At 32.8% G+C, this 7660-nt stretch overlaps 1 pseudogene; it reads left to right on the forward strand.

Annotated features, from left to right (window-relative positions):
• Positions 1–4671: 4671 nt before the first annotated feature.
• On the forward strand, positions 4672–6727 carry LOC109012514 (annotated as a pseudogene).
• Positions 6728–7660: the final 933 nt, after the last annotated feature.

Below are 7660 nucleotides of genomic sequence, written 5' to 3' on the forward strand. Positions count from 1 at the left end.
ATTGCAACCAAAATCAAGAGAAATGACCTATGTATGTTTGGGCCATTGTGAGTTTTCTATAGTTGTGATTGGTTTTAAATTTTTATGAGTTGTTATTTGAGTCTAGGACAAAATTTACATGAGGAATGTAAATTTTGGTAATTTTTGGAGTTGGGATGTGAAATCTTTAAGTTAAGGGTAAAATGATCATTTTTTTCACATATAGAGGGTAAAATGGTAATTTTACTCTAAGTTGTCCATTTTTACTTTTCTAATTGTTAGTAATTAAAGTTCTAACTTTTAGAATACCCTCTTACTGTTCAATCTCGTAGAACACGATAATCGAGGTAAGTTAGCTCTTAACTTACTATCAGTTTACTGTGTATGTGTGATGGGTAAGGGAACTACAATTTATGTTCATATGTTGTTATATATGCCATGCCATACCATGTAATCACATGTTTATCTATTACACGAATTATTCTGTCATGAAAATCTTATCTGTTACATAATATATTATACGACATGTTACTATCTGTTGCAAGTATGTCACATTACTTATGACATCTGTTACATGTATATCATGTCACATAATATTCACAGTCACATGTTATGCCATGTTACGAAATATTGTCTATTACATGCTATGTCATGTCACGAAATATTGTCTGTTACATGTACACCATGTTATGAAACATTTTCTGTTACATTTATGTCTCAAAGTATGTCATATTTGTCATCTTATGTTCATGTCACGTTATGCTACGTCAGGACTTTTGTCTTTTATGTCACGTTCATGTAGCGTCACGTTATGAAATGTCATGTATGCCAGTTGAGTTATTCATGTCAATCACAACCCTAAGCGCTAGGATGGAGTAATATCCTAGTGGAACTCCTTTCCTCACACTGGAGTGTCTAAATAGGTGTAAAATTCCCTGGGTTGACGAAGTACAGTCAACAGGTTGCGAATGGGGCCTAACTAGCTGGTCACCAGAGTGCGCCAAGCACTAACGCCGATGGAGCCACACATTATCTTGTCAGATTGTGACACGTGTGAAGCATACACTACGTGAGACACAACAATTGTGACATGTAGAATACGTGGGGCCACAACAATTGTGGAGTACGTAATAACGCACTCACAGCTGGTATAGACACATGTGTTGTGATGCAGTAATCGACAGGGACACACGGCTCAAGCGGACCCGTGTAGCACTCGTATGGTCACTTTATTAATTAAGTCCATTGAATAAGATTTCAAGTTCATGTTTCACATCATGTTATGTTCAAGTTCACGTTCATGTTATGTCATGTTCATGTTCACGTTCACGTTATGTTACAAGTTCACATTGATGTTATGTTATGCTTAGGTTCGTATTATGTTCAAGTTCACATTCATGTTATGTCATGTTCACGTTCACGTTATGTTCCAGGTTCACATTTATATTATGTCATGCTCAGGTTCATGTTATGTTTAAATTCATGTTCAAATTATGTATGTTTACGTTCATGCTATGTTTCAAGTCCATGTTATGTTTCAAGTTTATGTTCATGCTATGTTGCCAATCCATGTTATGTTTTAAGTTCACATACATGTCATATCACATCAAGCTAAGTTTCAGTTTCAGTTCAAGTTATGTCATTTATGCCATGCTATATGTCAAGTTATGCTATGCTTATATGACTTTGATTATGCATTCATGCTTTTATTGACATGCATACATCAATAATCTGTGTGGAAGTTTCCTGTTAACTTGCTAAGATTTGTAATCAAATCTCACCGTGGTAGTCCCAACTACCATTCCCCCAGAATGGTAGGCGATGTGTCAGGATCAGAGCAGAGAGCAGACACTGGCAAACTGGAGGAAGTTAACTAGTATCCGTAGGCGCAATACGGAGCTTGCAACCTTCATAGTTAGGTCTTTGGATAGTATTCTGGCATCGTTAGTCGAGTTACGCAAGTTACTCATCAAACTAGCCCAACAGTATATTTTGGCATTGTAATTATGGAGCTTGTTTTAAGATTACAGTCTTCTGAGACCCGTGCTGTAATCATGGATGTTTTAGATATGCGTGGTTTATGTTTTAACTATTTGGGATATTACAAGCAAACATGAATAATTTATGTACAAAGAAATTATTTGATATTCATCGACAATATATAAAATGTATGACATTATTAATAACTAAGTATACTAAAGAGTAAAGTCTAAATCTGTGGTGGAACCAGAAATTTGTTTTAGGGGGCGCTTAGCAAAGCTAAAATTATAATAAAATATTTTTTTTTCTATTTCTATACAATTTTTTCTGCGGTATGGAACAATTTGATGGTAAGATCTAAAATAAAAATAAAATATATTTAATACAACATTTGTATTAAAAAAGACCATCCGAATTCTTTTTTGTTTTTATTGAGAGTAAAAGCGTGTGATTAGGTTATTAGATCATTTTATTTTATGTGAGATGTATTTATTTATTTTATTTTTAAATTGGATTAATTTTTTTAAAATTAGACTTATAAGTAATTAATCTATAAAATCAAAATAATTTTGTAGAGGGAGGCCAACACAAAATAAGAATAATCTAATCCTATTAAATTATAAAAAATTAATATATATGTTTTTTTTCAAACATGGCCCCCCCTGCCCATTCATAGGTCCGCCAATGGTCTAAGTTAATAAATAGCAACTATCAACACCATAAATATAATTATAGTAAAATATTTTTTTTAATGAGTTAGTTACATAATCTATATTAATAATTCACTTAAATTTACTTTAGTAATTTAAATAATTTTTTTATTATTTTATTTGGAAAAGAAAGATGAAAAAATAATAAAATGATTATGTCGGACAGATCGGACTAGATCGGGCCGATAGCTATCGGTATGGTTCCTATGAATGTTCGGTCTGGTCCAGTCCGAAAAAAATGATGGGCGGAAAATTACTAGACTGGACTGGATCGGATCGATTTACTTCCATGTATGTATGTGTCTTATTCTCTTTCTCTTTCATACACTCTAGCTTGTGGGTACCTTGGTTTATAGTTTGCAAGACTTAAAATTGATGATGATATTGGATAGCCACGAACATAATTGTGATGCCACTTTGGTTTTGAAAAATTAGATTCCATTGTTAAGAGTCCTTGGAACTCTGTGTTTCGAAAATTGATGATAATCCTACATATATCAACTACCTTTTGTCAGTTATTAGAAATTGAAGAAAATAAGGTTGAACTGGTAAATGATTTTTGGATCAGAAGGGGAGTGGGGTATCATGTATGGGTGGGCTAGGTACACCGATGTAGAGTCTTTTGTGTCATGTGGTTTATTAAAAAAATTTAAAAATATATATTCAAAATAAAATTACCCCCGAAAATCCAAAAAGAGGAAGACTAAAATCCTATATTCTCTCATCATTTTATGTTTGTATTTTTAATTTTTTTTAATAAGTCAAGGAGAAAAAGTAAATGGTATAAATTAGTAGGGGTGTAACTGGTCTGGTTTAGTTTGGTTTTGGACAAATTCTGGGCCGAATTGGTATACACCAATTTTGCATTTTCTAGAATCGATATCATACCAATTACCCTCCTAAACCGGTACTTCCAGTTTTTCTGGTTCTGGTCTGGCTCGGTTTTCCAGTTTTATTATTAGTATTACTAATGTATTTATCAAAATGAATATGTTAATAATTTATTAAGCCATAAAATGTAATTAACGTATATACACTTTATATTTAAAACATATGATCAAATAAATGTTGATATTTAATATTTCAATTTTATGTTATAGATTATAATAAAAATTATTTCATATGTAATTATCTATTTTATACAAATTATATATAATTTAAAAAATATTATATATAATATTAAAAATTAATTAAAAAAAATATATATATATATACATACGAACCGGTCCGGTCCGGTGCCTGAAAACGTAAAATCGGAAGCGGACCGATTTTGACCGGCTTTTAAAATGGAGGAACGGGTCTCGGACCGAACCATTCAGTCCGGGCCGATTCTCTGGTTTATTTTTATAGTCCTATAATTTAGGGATATATTAGCATTATTCTTTATATTTAAATGAACAAAAAAATTCCAAATATTTGCAAGTCAGGTGCATGCAAGAATAGTGTTTATGTAAAGGCGGGATAGGGGAGCGCTGTGCCAATATCCACATACGCGGTTTGTAGACCTTGGGTTCTTCTTTATTGATTTCCTCAAGTTGGAAACAACCTTTTTTGTCTTTTAGGATGCGAGTGGTTAGAGTCATGACTCTAGTAGAGTTTTCCTTTCACGTGACAAAATTTTTCTTTATATTTTCCATGTGGACTTCGGCTAGAGTCGTGTTTTTGGATTATTCTCTATATATTGAATTCCCGATCATGTGGAAACTTCTCTTTGGACTTCGGCTAGAGTCATATGTGTTACGTTGAAAGTTGGTAGATAAATTCATCATTAATGTCTTGTCCTTTTGTTTGAATTAGTAGAAGACGACCATACCGTCATGGTCCAGGGGAGCTCGTGTGGGGACTCTGAACAACCATTATTATCAATAGTAGATCCCCACTTCTCAACCCACTTCTCTATAATTGCACCTCTCTCGTGAACATTAGAAGATGACTATCCCCACTTCTCATCTTTCTTTGACACTCTTCTCTATAATTGTACCTCTCTAGTGAGCATTAGAAGATGACTTCTTCCATGGCCTTACAAGGAGCTTCTTCCTCGCTCTCGTCTACTTCTTCTTCCATCCGTTCGTGGACTCACGATGTATTCTTGAGTTTTAGAGGTGAGGATGTTCGCCAAAACTTTATTTCTCATTTATACCATGCTTTGCATCACAGGGGAATCAACACTTGCATAGACAAGAATCTGGAAAGAGGAGAGGAAATTTTGCCGGAAATTTTCAAATCCATTGATAGATCAATGATTTCTATCATTGTACTCTCTAAAAGCTATTCAGAGTCCAGATGGTGTTTAGATGAGCTATTGAAGATCCTTGAGTGTAAGGAAAAGGTAAAACAAATTGTTCTGCCCTTATTTTACGATGTATCTCCATCAGATGTACGACATCAAAATGGGAGTTTTTGGAGAAGCATTTGCTAAACTTGGATGTAAGATAAAGGATGAAGTAAAGGTTACAAAGTGGAAGGCAGCTTTACAAAAAGTAGCCAATTTTTTCGGATTCATATTAGGGGACAGGTACTTTTAATCAGCTATACTTTTATATTTGTTTACATGTGATGTTAAAGAGAATCTAAGAATTCGCAAAATGATTAAGATATGATGCGCTGCCAAACTATTTGATATTTATCAGTCTTTTGCATACCATAGTTAAATTAGAAATCTTTTCTTATTGAGGGATTTAAGATCGTACTACCACATTCATTTCACATGAAGTTTATAGGAGGAACGGGACAGAAGAACATGAAACTATACAAATCGAAATCTTCTCTCTATTTTTTTCCCTTTTACTTTTGGTTCTATAAAGAATAAACAAATGTTTTATGAATCAATTTGTTTAGAGATATACAGACTGAAAAATACTCTTAGTTATAAGTTTCAGAGTTAAGGGAGGGACAAATTCAAGAATTGAAAAAATAGTTAAAATATTTAATAATTCATATAAAGAATGAAAAATGTAAGTATGAGGAGAGCGTGAGGAAGAAGAAAGGCTACCTTTGACATGGTAATCTACTAGTGTCATTTTGCAATGGATAAAAAAAGACAATGTTTACCAAATCATCTTTATGTGTATATTACAGTGAAAAGTCTTAACTATTTTAATTTATTGTCTTTTATATTGATAGGAATGAATCAGAGTTTATTCAGGACATCATTAAATGGGTGGACTCAATAATGGTGAATCATACATTTCTTAATGTTGCAAAGTATCCAGTTGGAATAGAGTCACGTGTACGAGACATTTATCAGCATTTAAGTATAGGAAGGAATGATATTATATGCATGGTAGGGATATTTGGAACTGGTGGAATTGGTAAGACAACTATTTCAAAAGAGATCTATAACAGGATTTCTTATCAATTTGAAGGAAGTTGTTTCTTGAAAAATATTAGAGAAACTTCGAAAGTAGGAGGTCTGATCTAGCTGCAAAAAACACTTCTTTCTGAGATTTTAGGAATAAGTTTGGATTTTCATGACATTGACAGAGGCATCAATGTGATTAGGCATAGACTTTGCTCTAAAAGGGTTCTCCTAATTCTTGATGATGTGGATGAATTGGTCCAACTAGAAACATTAGCTGGATCTCTTGGTTGGTTTGGTTCTGGAAGTAGAATCATCATAACAACAAGAGATCAACATTTATTAAATTTGTCTAAAGATGTTTCAAAATATGAATTGAAGATTTTGGCTAACGATGAAGCTCTTAAGCTCTTTAGCTTGCATGCTTTTGAGAAAGATGAACCCCTTGACCATTATGTGGAACTCTCTAAACAAGTATTGCAATATGCTCAAGGTCTTCCACTTGCTTTAACAGTCATAGGTTCAACTCTAAAAGATCAAAGCATTCATCAATGGAAAAGTGTACTGAATAAATATAAACAAATACCCGACGTAAATATTCAAAGTGTCCTTCTAGTAAGTTATGATGGATTGGAAGATAATGAGAAGGACATGTTTCTTGATATTGCATGTTTCTTCAAAGGAGGACCTTTGGCTGATGTCATTAAAATATTTGACAATTGTGGTTTCTCTCCTGATTATAGTATCCGACGGCTTGTAGAAAAGTGTCTTATCACTGTTGATGAGTGGAATAAAAGTGTTTGGATGCATGACTTGCTACAATATATGGGTCGAGAAATTGTTCGACTACAATCACCAAAAGAACCTGGCGAATGTAGTAGATTATGGTTTCATGAGGATGTTCGTCACGTGTTGGAAGAAAGTACGGTAAGAGTCACAAAAAAAAATTATTTAGTTTTACATTTATTTCCTTTTCTAGTAGTGAAAACTACTGGAATATATATATATATATCTTGTAAATCGAAATGATTTTTAGTTATATGTAGAATCTTTTTAATTAAGATGCGTCAATAAAAGTATGAAATGTCCTTTTTGATTTCAAATATCCTATTATTTTCTTCATGAGTATCTTCATTTTGTGAAAATTTTTAGAGTCATATGTGAGTTGGGAAGATAAATTCTTTGATTTTTTTGTTTTTTTTAATACATGAGACTATTTAGTATTTTACATTTCAGAAATTAGAAAATATAAAAAACAGCTTCATTTTATGCATTAGTTTTACTAACACTTTTGTCATGTATTTTCTCACATACTAGGGTACAAACAAAATCGAAGGCATTATAGTAGAAATGCCAAAGGTGAGGAAATGATTATTTTGAGTCCCAAAGCATTTGAACAGATGAAAAGACTTAGAGTGTTTATCAATCGTAATGCAAGTTTTTCAAGTGGACCTAATTATCTCTCCAACGAGTTAAGAGTACTTGATTGGTTTGAATATCCGCTACAATCTTTTCCACCCAATTTCCATGGAAAAAAACTCATTATCTTTCAAATGCATAGTAGCTTCATTGGGGAGCTAAGCTTCATCAAGTGCTCCATCAAGTTTAAGGTACATACAATTTTCACAGAAATAAATTCATTATCTTTAAAATGCATGGTAGTTTCATTAAGGAGTTTAAGCTTTATCATATC

Source organism: Juglans regia, chromosome 6, assembly GCF_001411555.2.
Source record: "Juglans regia cultivar Chandler chromosome 6, Walnut 2.0, whole genome shotgun sequence".
NCBI classification, from domain to species: domain Eukaryota; kingdom Viridiplantae; phylum Streptophyta; class Magnoliopsida; order Fagales; family Juglandaceae; genus Juglans; species Juglans regia.